Source organism: Triturus cristatus, chromosome 5_1 (assembly GCF_964204655.1).
Source record: "Triturus cristatus chromosome 5_1, aTriCri1.1, whole genome shotgun sequence".
NCBI classification, from domain to species: domain Eukaryota; kingdom Metazoa; phylum Chordata; class Amphibia; order Caudata; family Salamandridae; genus Triturus; species Triturus cristatus.
The window spans coordinates 430,543,928-430,563,350 of NC_140587.1; positions in this window are offsets into that span (position 1 = coordinate 430,543,928).

Consider the following 19,423-nt stretch of genomic DNA (forward strand, 5'->3'; position numbering starts at 1 on the left):
GTGTGTAGCCATGCAGCACATTATCCAGGGTGCTGTGCCGCCAGGGATTGCAGAGCTATACATTTACAGCACACTGTGTTATTTACAGTGTGTGTGTCAGAGTGCGCTATTCAACTCTTGACCAATGCAAGAAAAGTACATCCAGCCTTATTCCGGTGTGGTCACTACAAGCATGAGCTTGATTCGGGATCTCGGCCAGTTCTGTAGTTTCCAGAAGAGTTTATTTCCCTGTGAGTCACTGAAGTGGGCTCATGTCCAGTCAGCTTCCTCCTGCTGCTCATGAGTCAAAGAGTGATGGTATCGTCTGGGAGGAGGAGCTGCAGGATGGGAATGATGTAGTGGAAAACGCATTTTATTTGTAGGGGTGCATTATAATCACTTGTGTAGTCCGCATCCACATATAATCCTTTGTCGTCGTAAGATAGAGTGTTAGAATTTGAGATGTAATAATGTGAACATGATGTATTTTTAGGCCATTTGAATATAACAAGGAACAAATAACATTGAAAGTAAATGTAACCAGTCGAAAACGTTAACGTAAAGAATTCGTGTTATGCATCGGACAATTAATTATTCATGTATCTGATGTGCTTATGGTACGTGCTAATTCCGTTGTAGGTAATAATACTAATTGAGAGTGTTTTAATTCCTATACAAACTAGTAAAGCTTGTGCCATTTTCGTATGTCAGCTGAATTTGTAGGTCTGAAATACATTTCTCCCTGGAAGCTCTCATTTTAGAATTAACAGTTTGAATTTATGTGCGCTGTGGATTTTGTTCTTTCGCATGTTTGTGTTGAAGGTGCTAATGGTCAAATTAATGGGTAAGGGAGGATGCAGCCCATCAGTATCAGTTAACACCACCTGTCACTTGACCATTGTAGAGGCGCCCAGTGTGGTAATTTAAGAGTGAGAGAGTGGGAAGGGGAAGGCCAGACCCCTCAACTCCTCAGAATTCGAGTGTCGGACTAGCCTCCCTCCACCCCTATCTCTATCTGTGGCATGCAGCCCCCTGACCACCGCTGCCAGAAAGTCTTAGGGGTATATTCACAAGAACGTGTGATAACTACCGCAAGAGCAGCTTAACGCAACTCTCAACATCGCAGCCTATTGCGGGAAAATTACGCCGTGCCAACCAAGTATTCACAACACGGCGGTAGCATGCGATAGTCACCAGATAACGCATCAAATGGCCAAGCAAAAATCAATGCCACGCCGCAAAAATGCGAAACGTGAATGCAAAAAATCATGCGATGAGGCCAATCGCAGTACAACAAGTAGCGAAAAACAGCCACAGGCCTGCAAATCCCACAAGTCTGGCGAGAAAATGTACCATAAAAACCACAGAAACAACACACCACAAACAAGCCAAAGCACGTAGCAACATGGATGCACCCTGACCCAGCGCAGAGGCCAACGCGAACCCCACAACCCCCACAGACCACCAGCAAGAAACAACGGGTTCCGGGAAGGCCAAGGAGAAGAGGGAGAGGAAGACGGGGTGCAAACCGCAGGAAAACAATACAAGCGTCACGTAGGTGACAGAACACTACCAGCAACCGACCCACAAGCAGACCAACTGGAATGCAGTCGGAGTGCTGAGGAGGCCAATCGAGGAGGCCAAGAAGCACTGGCATGACATGACAACCTAAACCAGGCACAAACCCGCTGCTAACAGGAAGGGAGCAACGGCGACAGTAGGTGGCAGTCCTGCGCCACAGGAGGAGCTGGAGGAAACCGAGGCCACAGTCATCAGTGTGGAGACGGTGCAAGGAGTAGGGAGTACGGACACAGCTCGAGAGAACCTGACACAACAATAACAGGGAGAGTAACGAACAGGGACTGGGGGCACGGGGGGAGATGGGCACAATGGCACACATGCACAATGAGGTGTAGCACACTGCGCACCCACAATTACCCAGGATCATGGCCCTCATCCCCTTGGCACACTGCAGCACACACACATAGCAAGAACAGCACACCCACATTGACGACAATGCGCAACGCCGACACTGCAGAACAGAGGACACAACTGGCTCTGCACATGCACAGAAACATGCGGTCTACATCTGACAGAGCAGGAAACTGTGAAATGGAATGGTACGCGTACGACCTCACATCCGTCATGTAGTCCAAATGTACACTGTCCCACAGCAGTATTCAGCACCTCCCAAACAGTCAAAATGTACATTGTCATACAGTCTGCATGTAAACCAGAACAATGGGCCAACATACATTTCAACACAATGTCAACATGCATCTCCCCTTCACATTGCAGAGGGGCACACAACACCTCCAGTAGAGCACAGAAGACAACACATCTGTGATGCTGGAGAGGACCACCACACCTTCAACACTGACGCCCTACAACAGCCCATGGACATCCCACGCAACCCACCACCAGGACCCGGGCAGCCAAGCTACTTAGAGGCGAACACAGAGCCTGCAACAGACCAGCTTGCTCACGACACTTCAACTACCCAAACATGGCACCACAATGCCATGTGTCAGCACGCCAAAAGGAGGTGGCCGTACAGGTGTGGTTGGGGTCCGAACCCATGGAAGGCGAAATAGGACACATACGTTGGCTATCTATTACCCTTCAGGGACCACCTACATCCCACAAAGGAGACCCACACTGCCATAGAGACACATGCAGATGCACATTCACAGTATAGAACCACGCCAAGGGGCATACAAATAGCAGTCACACACCCATGTTGGCTATGCGTACGACGGCCCAGGCCACTCCCCTTACAAATTGACTGGGTGACGACAAAGCTACATGTCCAAGCTCAAACCCACTGTGGCGGTGACATGTCTGCATCTGCTGTACACAGCACAATGTAATGTCGTAAGGCCCTGGGCCCTCATGCATACAACAAGACCACAAGGACACACGCAGATATTATGTTGAACTGGCTACCGGCATGTGCGCCCGGACCCTTTATTGGCAGGGCCACATGTACAGTGACGCCTGTGCTGGATGTGTGTGGGGTGAGTGTAAGCCAGCCTGCGCGGAGTGCTTGGTGCTGGCAACCACTTGAACAGTGGACACCAGTGCAACGGAAACTGAAAACACCTGCATAACAGAGTCAACTGCTTAACAACATGGAGGGAGCCAGAGAAAGTCCAGAGGACACACAACATGCAATCAGAAGTGTTCATGAGTTGCAGTGCACTGAGGTTGGGGCACTACAGCTGAGCGCGCCCATGTGAAGAAAAAGTCTCGGATTGTGTCCCCTTGAGATATTCCTGATACAGATACAGTGGGGTGTGTTAGACCTGCATCATCTTGGTCAACAACATCCCAGGTCTCCCACACTGCATGAGGTGACATTGCTGCGAAACCTCTCAACAAAACAAAACTCAATCAGTAACGGACGATGGCTTGCGGAGTCAGTGGCACCTGGAGTGCCAAGCAGGGTATCAGTTTGATGATGGCATCTACGAAATGTGTAAGCAACCCCGTAAGTCTGTCAGGACCACCGTTTTGACTCTGGCAGGTGGCGGTTGGCGGTGGTGGCGTGTGCCTCCTGCGGTGATCCGACGTCCAGGCCGGTCAGGACTCGATTTGATGTGTGAGCCCTGGTAGACAGCAGTTGAGGCCAGAGGCAGCAGACAGCGCAGGGCCACAGACACATGGCATTGATGACCCTAAGGCCATCGCCTCAGAGGCCATCCAATATCTCAGAAGAAGGGGTCCTGGACATGACCAGCACAGAGTTAGTGGCCCTGGATGCACTGCGCCGGCACAGGCATCCAGCCATGGGACGGTGACTTGCGGTGCTGTCAGATGGGCCATGAGACCTAAGCGGGTCCTCATCAATGTCCTAGGAGTATGTTGCGGAGGGTTGCGGGGGACAGTGGAAGGTGTCCTCCAGGGCATGATGCAGAGGGATGAAGCTATCTGGAAGCAGCAAATGGAGGGGTGGAATGCCACGGCCTCGTTTTCGCTACAAAGTCAGTATCACCGCCATGATGGCGACGACAGCCCCAAGTCCATGGACTCAGTCGTCACCATAGTCCAGCCAGAAAGTGTCCATGGGTCTCGGGGAATAGACATAGTGGCACCGGGGCAGAAAGGAGATGCAGTCTGCGATGAGGCCTCTACAATGACATCAAGTCAGCCATAAATAAACCGAGGCTGAATTTAAAAGTGTGTGTGACCTATTCGACTGCAGTGTAGGCTGGGGGCAGCGGTCAGCAAGGGCCCACAGCCACGTGTTGTTGGGATGCTATGCACATGGTTGCTGCCACCTGACCAATGGAAGTACAGTGAAGTAGAATCTTCCTTTTTGTGTGTACACAGACAATGCATGATCAAGACTCAGTTCCAAATGTGTGACCTACTTGTTCGTAGTTTGGGCCGAAGGCAGTAGTCAGTAGGGGACCACACCCACCTGTCGCTGGCTCATGATGCACAGAGTTAGTGACATCAGGGCAGTTGTCGGTAGTGTTCGATCACCTCTGTAATGATGATCCTATTCCCTCTGGACTGCAACGCGTCATCCTCTTACGCCTCTCCTTGCGTGCGAATATATGTATTCTGCCGTTGAATGATCGATGTTCAGTTCCAATTCTATGACCTAGTCGTGCGCAGCATAGGCCAAGGGCAGTAGTCCGCGTATGCCCACAGACTCGTGTGGTTGTAATGCTATGCACAGACTTGGTGGTACCACATCGAAGGGAGTATAGTGACAAGAACTCTGCCTTAAATAATGTTCACTGCCATGGTGTAATCAAGACTCAGTTCCAAATGTGTGACCTACTTGACGGTGGTGTAGGCCAGAGGCGGCAGTATTGTACGTCAACAAGAAAGGACTAAAGCGGGCATGTGTTGTGGAGGCCATGATGGTCTGAGGAGGCTGCCAAGGTCGCGGGCCTCGGGCTTGGAGCTTGCGCAGGCATGTGGTGGGCCCTCCTTGACACACGCTGGTGTTGGAAGGTGATCAGTGTGGCCCGGCTGCACAGGGGCGGGCCCGACTGGTTCGGGGTCCAGCAGGCCGGGGTACGGCAGGCGCACAGGATCGCAGGCAACTCCGCTCATGAGGACGGCGTCAGCCTCGTGGAGTGGTGAGAGGTGTCGCCCTGGCAGAGACATTGGGCTTTCCGTAAGAGGACCACGCCCAGGGCTATGTGCTTTTTATTCACACCCCTACGCTGGCCTGGCGTACGCCAGGCCATCCCACTCTGCTCACGCTTCTGGGGGGGGACGTGACTGGCAACATTTCCACAAACTCCCCCACTGGCTGGGGTGACATGGTTGTGTCAACTGTCCACTACACACCATACGCCAGAGGTGTATGTCGCCATGGATATGGGTGTGTTCTGCATACTGCGGTCTGTCCAGCACATCTCAGCCACTCTTGGCATTGTGTACTTTCCCAATCATGTTTCTCCTGCATCCTTCACACATGCCTGGTTGCCACCTCTCCCCACATTTAGCTAGTGTGTGGCTAAAGTGCCATGCCATTGATGGCTCATGTTCACGGCTTGCCCAGGTTACCATTCTGAGTTGTTCTGTCGTGTCTGGTGGGTGGGCATGTTGTTTTGCATGTTGGTTTTGATTTTGTGACGTGTGCATTGCAAGAGTTGTGAGTTGCATGATTGTGGTGTTGAGGTGAGTGGGGTGTTCATTTGGAACTTGCCAAGGGGCTGTGCATTTCCCTTGGTACCATCCTGGGAATGCTGGTTGCTGATGGACTGTCGGAGGATGAAGGAATCATGCACACTGGCTGTGTATTTGGAGGCGACATTGGTGGAGGTTCCACGGTGTTCGGATGTTGCCTGCACATTGATGTGATGCGGGCACGCATGCAATGCTAACAGTGAAAATGGGTCTTCCTCCCGCAAAAGTGCTCAGCAACACGACGGAGACCCTGATCGGGCGGCGGAGGAGTGTAATTCAGAGAGGGGTATGCCTGGAGAATACCTGCCAAAAGCTGAATTTCACCTAGATATGCCGATGTGACTGGCTGTGGGCCTGGGTGCAACACCAGTGTGAAAGAGGCTGGGCTATTTCGGACCCCCTGCCGGCGCTATTTCTGGGTGAGGAGCAGGTACTGACCCCCAGTGGAGCTCGAGGTGAGGCCTGGCTCTGGAAGAGCCACAACTGGACTATTGGTGTGTGAGGGCCCACCGGGATGGAGTTGGGGGTGTACCTGGTTGGCCTATAAACATTGGACATTGAGGGGCCTTAGAGGACTCGTGCTGCAGCCCCGGGCGAGACCAGACCCCCGTGATACCGAGACTTAGGACTGTCGCAATACTCACGCTACACAAATCCACTGCTACCACATACTACTACTTGCGAGCACTCCAGGGCTGGTGTGGTCCCCCAAAGGGGAAAAACTGACAGGCCACATGGGATTCTTCCCATTAGGTAGTGGTGAGTACCTTAACACAACAAGTGACTGGTCGAGGAGTCTGCTGCTCGGGGCGTGACAATGGTGACCAGTGGAGGACGTGGCTCGCTTCAGCCCAAGATAGACACATTTTCATGACAGAAATCGCAAGACGGAGGAATGTTGGGCCCTGGCTCGGAACAGGAGGCACAGCAAAAGCTGGCACAGCAGTAATTACCCACGCTCCATGATGTAATAGCAGCGATCACCAGTGTGTGCACCTCCGTGGAGGGGCGCCTAGATTCTGTTTCCACAGACATATTCCCTGCTCCGGGCCGACCTCAGCAAAATGGATTCCAGGATCAACGAGGTGGAGGAAGTTGCTCGTGACCTAGTCACAGACATGACAACTATCAAGAAGCAAGTCTCTGATCTGCAAACTCGTACCCAAACTTTAACAGCGCTACTGGACGACTATGAGGGTAGGTCAATACGAAATAATGTCTGAATTCTGGGAGTGCCAGAGAGAGCCGAGGGACCAGCAGCAGATATTTTTGTGGAGGGGATCTGGTAACGAAGCACCTGCAGCCCAAGAACCTCTCCAACTACTTCTCCATAGAGTGAGCACATCACGTGCCGGGGTGGCAGGCCTAAGCTCAGTTGTTTAACTTTAGAGACCGGGACATTATTCTTCAAACCGCACGCAGTGCTCCGCCTCTTAAATATGAGAACAGCACAATAACATTCTTTCCGGACTTTACTGCAAAGGTACAGAGGCAAGTCGCCCCTTTCTGGAGGTCAAAAAAATCCTTAGGGAGAGGGATCTTAAATATGCCATGCTGTTTCCAGCGAAACTGAGAGTTGAGGCAGAAGGCAAAAGTAGTTTTTTCACCAAGCCAGGAGATGTCTGGGATTGGCTGGAAGGATGGAGGTGAGTGGGCAATCGAGGAAACCCAGCCCGACAGGAGTCGTGATCAGGGAAACCACAGAAGCGACAGGATCTCACCCAGGGAGACAGAGACCAGCATACTGCGAGTGGCTTGCGATTTGCCCGTCAGGAGTCAAGTTAATGATTGGAAGGAAGTCACTCCTTGAGAAACGGGAGAATAGGACAGTTCATTTAGGTGCTTAGCAACTAGACCTTATAAGCTACTTTGGAGGCCTTTCAGGGACTGATGGCCTTAAATGAGAGATCAGTGCTGTATGTTTGGGGAGAAGGCGGAAACAACGGCCAGCGGTTTGTGACACAAGGATCGGCTGAGTATAATAACAACTGTACACATGCGTCTCCTTAGGCAAACTGTTTGATCGGACACGGAGGGAGGTGGTGGGGAAGGTTTGGCACACAACACCTCCAACACAGGGTTGGAGGGCTACAGGCACTCTGCACAGTTGGGGAGGCAGCATATGGACACCGTCATGCAGGGAGGCAAGGAGGGGGAAGGGGTATTTGTGGGGGGGAGTTGTAAAATCGTTTGTTATATTGTTTACGTGCAGTAAAGTAGCACATCACTGTTGACACTTCCAAGGTCGGGTTCATGGCAGCATACCTTAGAGACACCAGGGCAGCCCGGTGCACGAGTAGAGCACGCCCAGGCCACCAGTGGAACAGCTCTGTCCCGGTGGAGACAGTACGAATGGTGGGTGATACAGCATATGGAGTGGACGCTTCTGGGAGGGAGGTGGAGGTGGCAGCGTCCTTTCAGCTACTCTCCTGGAACGTTATGGTCTTGGGGACAAGCTCAGGAGACCGATAGTGCTTCAATATAGTAATATAGAAAAGCAAAATGGCAGCTAATTGCACTTTGGTAAACAATAGAGTAATGAAGTTGTCACGAGTTCCCCGTCCCCCTGATCAGTGAGCCACCCGAAGAGAGGGAAATGCCAGAAGAGTGGTGGTCCAGTCCTACTAAGAGTCAATCTCTCCTTGCCTTTCAGCTTGGGGATTGGAATGCGGAAGCCAGCACCACCTGGTACAAGAGTCCTCTCGATGTGCAGCAATATACCTTTAAGCCACCCGAAGATAGAGAATGCTCAGGCTGGGCGTGTGATGTCCTTCTGCCCTGGGCCAATCAAACGCGAAGCTGGATTGGAGCGGAAGAACACAGTCCCGGAAGACGCAGAGCTGAGGCGGGCGAGAGAGACGAGCAAGAAGTGAGAGTGAGACCCGGAGAAGAATCGCTAGCGCAGGCACGAGGCATCCCCGCTGTGACACCCGAGCAAGAGCCAGGAGGCCAACGACCCTACAGACCGCCCAGCCATGTTCCAGGAGGAGCATGGCTCCTTCAGGTACGGGACCGTTTTGCGGGGTGAGTCGGGAAGAGGGGGAGAGAGCACAAGTAGCTGTTTGTTTTCGTGCATGTATCCTCTGGGTTGACTTCCCTTCATTTTCACGAGCACTGCACACCACCCCCCCCCCCGAGTTGATCTCCTGCACCGGTGTCCCTGCACTTTCCCTTCCCATACCAATAGCAAAAGGACAGCAAACCTGACATAAGGTTTTCTTTTTTTTTCCGGTTTGTTTAATACGAGTGTCCGAGACTCTGACCTGAGCTGAAGACTGGCCTAAGACGAGAGGAACATTCAAGAGGAACTAGGACTTACCAGCAGAAACGCCCGGATGAGAAGTATTATCCCCGCACTGAAAAGACTTTAAGACTGGCCTCATTTAAACGCCGTGTGTATAGGAAAATAAAGCCAAGTTTATCACGACGTGGAGTGGACCTTTTCTCTGATCCAGATCCCGTAGTCCCCTCCCTGTCACAAGTGGTGGAGAATGCGGGCATAACTGCCATTAGTACAGCTGTAATGGACGCACTAATCCAGCACATAGTAAAGGCCCAGGAAAAATGAGGATGGGCAGAAGAACGTCAGATGACGTCCGTCCAGGCCGACAGGGACGTATTCAAAGATACGAGGGCCTCACAGATGGAGGATCGGGAGTATCCTAGGGGAGGGGTATGTCATGAGTTCCCCGTTGCCCCGATCAGTGAGCCACCCGAAGAGAGGGAAATGCCAGAAGAGTGGTGGTCCAGTCCTACTGAGAGTCAATCTCTCCTTGCCTTTCAGCCGGGGTTTGGAATGCGGAGGCCGGCACCACCTGGTATGAGAGCCCTCCCGATGTGCAGCAATATACCTTTAAGCCGCCCGAAGATAGAGAACGCTCAGCCTGAACAAGTGACGTCATTCTGCCCGGGCCAATCAAAAAGCGCAGCTGGATTGAAGCGGAAGAACACAGTCCCGGGAGACGCGGAGCCGAGGCGGGCGAGAGAGACAAGCAAGAAGCGAGAGGGAGACCTGGAGAAGAATCGCTAGTGCAGGCATGACGCATCCCTGCTGTGACACCCGAGCAAGAGCCAGGAGGCCAACGACCCTACGGACCGCCCAGCCACGTTCCAGGAGTAGCGTGGCTCCTTCAGGTACGGGGCTGTTTTGCGGGCTGGGTCGGGAAGAGGGGGAGAGAACACGAGTAGCTGTTTATTTTCATGCATGTATCCTCCGGGTTGACTTCCCTCCGTTTTCACCAGCACTGCACACCGCCCCCCATCCCCCCCCCCAGAGTGAATCTCCTGCACCGGTGTCCCTGCACTGTCCCTTCCCATACCAATAGCAAAAGTACAGCGAACCTGACATAAAGGTTTCTTTTTTTTCCGGTTTGTTTAATACGAGTGTCCGAGACTCTGACCTGAGCCGAAGAATGGCCTAAGACGAGAGGAACATTCGAGAGGAACCAGGACTTACTAGCAGAAACGCACAGATAAGAAGTATTATCCAAGCACTGAAAATACTTTAAGACTGGCCTCATTTAAACGTCATGTGTATAGGAAAATAAAGCCAAGTTTATCATGACATGGAGTAGACCTTTTCTCTGATCCAGATCCCGTAGTCCCCTCCCCGTCACAGCAGTGTTCACAAAAGAAACAAAATAGATTTCTAAAGTGTGCACCCTCTGAGGAGCCTCAGCCCTGTCACCCAATTCAAAGAGGAAAAGAAAACTGGGACAAATGTCCTAGACACAAGGTGCACTACTACTGTTCACTCAAAGCGTGTAAACCATTTACGTTCAAATAATAAACAAGCTTAGATACTAAGTATTCAAAAGTAGAAATCAAGTGCAACATTTCAATATGCGAAAGTCCATCATTGAGTCATCACTGTAACACTGGATGTAGCTCATTTAACTTTCATTGCACAAACGCAGGCACGCCACGGGAAAAGCTTGTCCAAAATGAGTTGAATGGTATTTGAGTGCTTCCCGCATGTCGTAAACAATTCCCAATGATTTCGGGCATAAACAGTTGCCGTTCGTCATGGGAATCTACAAACAAATAATTATCACAATGAGAATGCATGATTCTAAATTTGACAAAACAAAAATTGCACAAATGGACAATAAATATCATGAGATGGACATCGAGGAATTAAATCAAGGAAAATGACTCTCGCCGGAGCTCATAAAGAGTAACCGAATTGTCCCCCCTGCATGAACAAACCCAGGAAAAAGTGGAGAACAAAGTTAAAAAATAAAGATCGAAAACAAAGTCGACACCAAACGCAAGGCATAGGTTGTGAGAAAATGGGCCACTACTGGCCCTGAGTTGAAAGAATCGAGTGAAAGTGTACTTCCAAACGGTATTAGGTGACTTAAACTGATGTGCAACTACAACATGATATGCCATAATGTTTGAAGATAAATACATCTTCGAACAGTATCAATCAAAAAAAGTGCTGTGAAGCTAAAACTCGCTGTGCCTGAAAAAAATACTAAAGAACAACCATGACCGGTACCTCCAGGCGACGAGGTCTGAGAATGAGAAGATGACTGGAAACCGCTGTGATCAGTATGTGCGTGCTACCTGAAGAGTAAAAACAATCCTGTTAGAGCAAAGTGAGTCGGTGGGTCAAAGAAAGAAACACAAAAGGGTCAAAGAAAGAAACACAAAAACGAGTAATCAAGCTTACAGAGTCTCAGTGCTAAAATCAGTGAAAAACGCGGTCAGCACAATGGACAGGTGCTCGTGATGGCGTACAAACCGGTGTTAACATTGAGAGAGGGGGGGAACCTCTCTGTGCTGAGACCGATGCAAGGACACGGCCAGCTATCTTTCGCGTGGTGATACAGGTGTGCGTGTAAACGTGCAGCCCGTGACTGAAGTAAGTGAGGAGGAGACGCCTCCTCCCATTTAAGGAAAATAGAAAAAAGACTCAGGAAAGCTATAGGGCATGAGCAATAAAGTTTGGAACACTGAAAAAATGCTACCATAAGTGACATATTCATCGCATGACAAACAATAGTTGCAACCAAACATGGGAAATGAGATCATATACAAGCATAAATGCTGAAACTGTAAAAATGCTACCATGAATAACATATTCATTGCATGACAAACATCAAATGCATAGCGTGGAAAAAAAAACATAAAAATGTGATGATACATATTTGTGGAAATGTATGAATGCTAAATTGACAAATAACAAATGTAGCATAAGCATTACGTATATACAAAGCATGAACCAAGCAAATTGTATGAATACAAGAAAAAAGGAAAATACAAAAAATGCAACCATGAATGGCATATTCATTGCGTGACCAACAGCAATTGCGTGGCGTGTGAGCAAAGCGTAATGTACTGACACATATATGTGAAGATTTATAAATGGTAATTGATGAAGCAATACGGAAAAACCCCATAACTGCGAACACTGTGAGAAACACATAGTGATCATCAAAATGAATACAACGCGAATGAGCTCAACATATTTCAATCATGGTAAACAAAAAGCAATAAGTACAAATAAAGGTCACAGGGACGAGTGAAAAACCCAGGTGGTACCTGGGAGTTGTGGAACACAAGAAAATCTTGAAGTGAATTCGAAACAATATCCAAATCAACAGCAAAATCTCTGCTGAGGAAGAAACACTAAAAAAGAAAACAATGAAATCATACCTAACTACGAGACATAACATATGCACTTCAAAGAAGAGAAAGTGTGAAGTGTATAACAATCGCCAATGGTGCGCAGCATGTAATGTCCTGCAGGGAGGAGAACAGTTCACAAACAGGAGCCCAAAATGTGGTAAGTCAAAATGTACCTAGATGCACACAAGAGGTAGATAAGATTCTAGCTGAGAGTCCAAAATGTGTAAGGAGAATCGCATGTGTGTAAAAGGAAACAAGAAAGTTCAAGCTTGTCATTTAGACCTTTCGGCATGAGTGTATCCAAAAAGTCTATCCAGTATGTTTCTCGTTGTGTCAAAAGCTTGGACATATACTTGTCAACCTGAGTCTCCACCACTTCTAGGATAATGAACTTTAATTGAGCAATAGTGTGGTGGTTCTCGTGCCAGTGAACTGCAAGCGGTGAGTTAGTAGTTTTTGTTCTGATCCGGCTTTTGTGCTCAGTTATGCTTGTGCGTAGTGTTCTCTCCGTTTCATCCACATAGTATAGACCGCATGGGCATCTAATCCAATAAATGACATTTTGACCATTACAGTCTGCCATAAAATTTAAATTAATATTTTTGCCAGACCATAGAGACCCATCTGATCAGGAATACTTGTGAGGCGCACAATAGATGGGGATATAAGGTTACAGTAAATTCAGGGTTCACATCAGGCTCCAGAGGGGTAGGGATAATGCTAAGCAAAGAATTTCCCTTCATGGTGACGGACATACATATGGATCCACAGGGAAGATTCCCAGGGATTACTGGGTACTGGGAGGGCACAAGGGTAAATGTCCTGTCAGCCTATGTACCCCCCACCCTACACAACATAGCACTACCTGATATAAGCAGAATGATTCTGGAATTCCCTGAGGGGCATTAGTAATAGGTGGAGATTTAAACATGACCCTGAATGATCAGCTAGACAGATTCACGCCTAGAACCAACACACGTCCACGCAATACCTGACGGCCTTAGGGTTAATCGATGTGTGGCGTGAATCCCACCCTGATACGCAACAATTCACGTTCCACTCCGGGGCACACAATAACTTATTCCTGATTGACCACATACTTACTGCTGCGGGGGACAAACTGAACTTCTCGGAAGTTACACATCTAGCTACAGGAATCTCATACCATGCTCCACTGTGGGCCAAATACAGCTGAAGCGAGAAATTCATGAGGTGATCCATATCTAGGAGCCCCTGGTACCTAGCTATCTCGCACATTGAAGTGGAAAATGTAAAAACCACTGAATACTATTTTAAGGAAAATGGTTAGTCTGTTAAGTCCCAGAAGACCGTCTGGGAAGCATATAAAGTGGTCATAAAGGAGCAGGCTCTCTCCCTTGCGGCTGGACACAGGAAAGAGAAAAAGGCCAAGCTATAGGCAATTGAAAGGGAGATATTGACCCTGCAGCGATCCCCCGCCTCTTTGCTCGATGAAGATACCAAGCACTCACTTCCAATGAAGCGACAAGAATATAAGAACCTAGTGGCTGAGACAGCAAATAGTAAGCTCCGAGCGATACAACATAAAGTTTATGAACTTGGTGATAAAGCGGGCAAGTTACTTAGATAAGAGAGAGATAAGACACGGAGAAGGGTCAAGTTCATAAGGGACTCAGAGGGGGAGTGGCTGCGGGACCAGCAAGACGTTGCAGAGGCCTTCACAAACCACTATGCGCATCTCTACTCCCCAGAAGCTATCGTACGATCGAAGAGTCAATGGACTTAATACAAGATGTCCGAATCCCAGTTCTCCTGGAAGAGGACAGGAAACAGTTTAGGGAAGATCTTATGGCAGAGGAAATAGTGCCTGCAAGACAGAGTATATAATCCGGTAAGGCCATGGGGCCTAATGGTATCCCAATCAAGCTCCTCAAGCTGACTTCCACAAAGATGGCTCCCCATCTCCTAAACATGTATGATGAAAACAAGCAGGTGGGGGAGCTGCTCAAAGATCAGCGGCTGGCGTCCGTGGTGCTATCCATAAAACTGGCAAACCAGCTGAGCAGTGCTCCTTGTAAAGGCCTATTTCCCTCCTTAATATAGAAGTAAAAAAGTTTAGCCATGGTTCTAGCTCGACGACTGATCCCAGTGGTGACCAAGCTTGTGTATCCGGTCAAGTTCGGTTTTATGCCAGGTCGGAACACCGCCCTAAACCTGAGGCGGCTATCTGCAGTTCTAGACCGAAGGGGTAGCATACAGGAGGACGCTGCAATACTGTTGTTGGATGCCGGTATGGCTTTTGACATGGTCGAGTGGCCTGATATGTTTGCAGTCCTGAAACGCATGGGTCTGGGTGACACATTTTTGGCATGGCTTCAACTGCTATATACTGCCCCACGGGCCCAAGTGGTAGTCAATAAGCATACATCCCATTTGTTTTGCTTAAATAGGGGAACAGAGCAGGGCTGCCCTCTGTCCCTGCTCTTATTTGCTTTGATACTGGAGCCTTTGGCAAGCTGGATACGGGCAGACCCAATTATCCGGGGACTAACGTGGACAGCGGGGTGGGGGGACAGAATCTCGCTATATGCAGATGACGTGCTGCTGTATGTCGCATCGCCACGATCCTCCATCGCCAGGATCCTTCAAATCTGCTCTACTTTTGGGCGGTACTCTAGCTATACCATTAATTGGTCCAAGTCAGTGGTGTTTCCCCCATGGGGTGCAGCTCCGGCCCTGCCAGCTGGCTGTGGAGCAAAAATCGAGACAGAGGGTTTTACCTACTTGGGTAAATATGTCACTTTGAGTGAGGATGTCTTTTATGAACAGAACCTTCTCGCTCCGCTCGTCCGACTGAAGGGAGATGTGCTGCACTGACGGGCCCTGCCGCTCTACCTGCTGAGAAGGGCGGCATTATTTAAAATAATGGCACTGCCATGATTTTTGTACGACCTGCAGAATATGCCTTACACAATTCCAGATTTGTATTTTAAAGACGGGGAGATTCGAAGCCTTTTGTGGGATGGGAGACCGCCCAGCATTTCCACCCATAAACTTGTTAGGGGGTGGCACGATGGAGGTATCATGCTTCCCGATATTCGTGTGCATTATTAGGCGGCACAGTTAGTGGTTGTCAATAGTTGGGCCCTCCGCGGACAGGTGGATCCGGCGTGTTATATGGACAAGGGGCTCATGAGACTCGGGGGTGGGGGGGGGGTTCAGTGAGGCACTATACACCAACCCAAGAAAACAACAGCTTACGGGGCCGACAGCGCAGACGGTCGCAATCTGGCACAGAGTCACGAAACAGCTGGTATGGAGCAACAAACAATCAATCAATCATATCACTTGTAAAGAGCACTACTTACCCATGAGGGTCTCAAGGCGCTGGGGTAAGGGGGTGCTGCTACTGTTCGAAGAGCCAGGTCTTGAGGAGTCTTCTGAAGGTCAGTAGGTCTTGGGTCTGCCGAAGGTGGGTGGGGAGGGTGTTCCAGGTCTTGGCGGCGGGGTGGGAGAAAGATTTGCTGCCGGCTGTCGTTCTTTGGACGCTACAGCATCACTCTGTGGAAGCAACAGGGTGATGCTCACTACACCCCTGTGGTGGGCAGAGAACCTGGGGAAACTGGGTCATGCCGGGGGGTTTCGTGAGTGGGACACCATCGGTATATTAAAGGTTACAGACCTGTGGGCGAGGGGGGCAATCATCCCGTTCACAGAATTGCAAAGAGAATATGAATTAGCAGAGAGGGAACTCTTTAGATACTCCCAAATAACACACACTCTCAAGGGGGCTATCTCAGAGGGGGAGGATTTGCCGGAGGCATCTCCTCTGGAGGATAGGCTCATCTCTGAATATATGCCAAGCAAGGCCATCTCATTGACATATAACAAAACCATCAATAATCTACCAGACCAGTTGCTTAGTCTCTGGGAAAGGTTGCAGGTAGACGTCGGGTGCTGGAAGCGGATGACTGGAAGGAGGCGCTAGCGTCTCCTCACAAGGTGGCAATATCAACGAGACTGCGACTTGTTCAATTAAAAATACTCCATAGGTCGTATATTACATATACTGCACTTGTTAAAATGGGCAGGCTCGAGGATGCGGTGTATAGAAGAGCATGTGGAGGTACTGGCACCTTCTTTCACATTATCTGGGAGTGTGCACCCATCCAACGATTCTGGAATGCAATAATCACATGTATGAAAGAAACAAATGGGGATACAGAATCACTGTCTCCTACGGTGTGCCTGTTGAACGTGTGGAAACCGACTGACCCCGATTGGGCTGAGCAGCTCTGGACTACCATGGGATTAATGATTGCAAAACGCATCATTGCTCAAAAATGGGGGATGGCGGAGACACAGACTCTGGTTGAATGGAAGCGCGATATGGGATACATGAGTCCCGAAGCGGAAGTCTACAAAAATAGTCTGCCCCCGGTAATAGGACCGGGTCTCGGGAAAATGGAACGCATTCAGGGGAAATATATGTAACCCTCCACAAGCCCGGAGGTCTCCTGCTTAGAGGGCAAATGATGGAGTGGATGACCTAACACCAGCCCTATGAGGTGATACAGTGTGTAATTGATAAATCGCCTTGGTGTAATGGAAGATTGAGCCCGAGTGGGCTCAGGGATGTATTGCTGCTAAACTTTTTTAACTCAAAATGTTCAATAAAAAGATTTTTGTTTTTAAAAATAGTAATTTTGTTCATAACATGCTTGAAAACACTCTCTAGTATGTTAGAGAGACAAGTTATGGAGACATTTACAATACACCCCCATTTTCGTGGTTGATTCTCATTGCCCATAATGGTGGTGGGAAATCCACTATACTGCATAGGTACGTCTAGAATTTCCAGAAGGGGATTTCCCCTTTCTGCCCAAAAAGTGTCTTTTCTCTTCACAGAGCTAGTGCTTTTAAGAACCTTCACCATCATGGTGGACAATTCTGTCACCACGGGATGCACATCCACCAGACTGGCAGAGAGAAATGTCACCAGCGCACTTCTAAACAAGTCTACTAAGGTCTCATTTAGATTGATGGAGAAATTGCTAAATTTGCAGGAACATACAGCTGTGGAACTTCCTTCGAAACACTGGTCCTATGGTAACTGAAATTTTACCTCTAGATTCTCTATTCAATTTAGCAGCCCAGTCAACATCATTTAACGGTTAAGTTGCAAATATATGCCGATATTTTCAACGGCATTTGAAGTATTCCAAGGAAAGAAATCATTTTTTAAATTAACTAGGGGCTAGGGTATTGGCAAAAAGCCCAATCTCTCTCAGCCTTTTTGGGTGAGTGGCGGAGTCTATGGTCCTTCACTAGATTGTGTGAGAATTTCAATTGAACTGTGCTGGGGTAAGTTTGGGAGTGGTGCTCAGTAAAGCTTTCCTGTTTCTCTTTTTACCTATGCACCAGGATTTGATGTTCTCAGGGACTATAACTTAAGCTTAATTAGAAGGTGCAGGGGTTTTGAAAGTGAAGAAAGTGTCAGGGCCTTTGGTGAATTTCATATGTGAGAAGTAGAGGTTCAATGAGGCAGAGGGTCAGAAAAGATGCAGAAAACTACAAGGACATAGAGATTATAGCAATTGTGGAGGGGGTGTTAGCAGAGTTCCCATTCTTTCCACAGTGATAACCATCTCCTGCCTTCCTACCTTTTTGGACTTTGACTTGCTAGTGGTGGGGATCTCCATTCATTATGGATAAAACAAGGATGCTTCTCTCATGCATTCAGTCAAAAATGTGCAGCAACATCTTCTTGACTTCTTGTTTTTACAAGCCTTGTGTGCCAAAATGTTTATCCAGTGATTTCCTGCTTAAGATGGTTTAGAGAGTTGAAAGCTCATCACTGATATTACTGTGTCCTGCTGGGCAGGAGTTCACATCTGAGCAAGGCCAACTCTGGCTTCCATCTGTGTGACACTGTTGACTACCATTCAACTGCATAATAGTAACAACTTTGATTTAAAGCCCTTACACATAGCAGAACTAAGACATTAAATGCATATAAAAAACAAGTTATAGTGAGTTTTGTTCTGGCAATTTAGCCTAGATTGCTTATGGACAAGCTCTCTGGTGAAGGGATGAATGCAAGTGCAGGAGAATGACACCCACGCTATTTAGATATAAGTAATTGGGGACCATAAGTGATTTATATTTCGCATTGCCTATCAGTATTGCGCTGAGAGCTGCCTCATATATTCTGATGCCCTCCTAGGAGGTAAATGTTCAAGGCACACACACTTATTCCTGTTCACAGATTGTGCAACAATGAGACAGTTTAGTTGCTGTGAGGATGAGTAGGCCTTCTTACACTAGGAACATGGAGGGTCTTTATGAGAGGATAGTTAATTTAGCCAAGCAAGGCACTGAACAAATACATACATTTCACATACAAAATGTAAGGCTGGCCTATGTCTTTCTTGTGGCAAAGAATATTCTTCAACCATCTTTTCCTTTTTGTTGCTTTGGTTATAATTAGGGGTGGGTGAAGAATTCTGCTCCACCGGCGAAGTTTGGCCCACTCTGTTCTGTGCGTAGTTCTGCAAAACTCAGCTAAGTGACGTGGAGGGGAGTTTTTTCTCTTGAGAAAAAAATCACAGGCTAGACCTCTTACTGCCGAAATTTCTCAATGTGGGCTGTCGCGGCAGGTCTCGACCGCTTGCATTGAGAAATCTGACCATCGCGTTGAGGAGCAGCTGTACAAAGTCTACTCGAGAGGCAGAAACAGCAGCACCCCCTGGTGCGATGCATAGTGCCGTTCGTGCTGATTTTACAGTGTGGGACAAACTCCTGATACTAAAAATCAGTACGGGCAGCACAACATAACAGACATACCAGACTGGAGCACAGTGGAGTTTTTCCAGCACTTTGTGTAGTTCCGCCGAGTAGAACTCTGCATACTATGCCCAGGCCTACTTATAATCTTTGTCCTAAATTCCTCTGCTGCAAGCTATACCATACAAGCTTAAACATTTCCACTAATTTTACCACTCTACAACTTTCAGTAGTGAGCCATGCTTCATTTTATAATATTTTGTAAACAGAGAAAGAAAAAAAACAGTGTTTTATTATTTCAAGTTTTGAATACAGGCCAACATGAGAGGGAATTTGAAGGAAACCACCTTTTCTGCGTGGTCACCCCAGATTTTTTGCCATTTTCAGGACC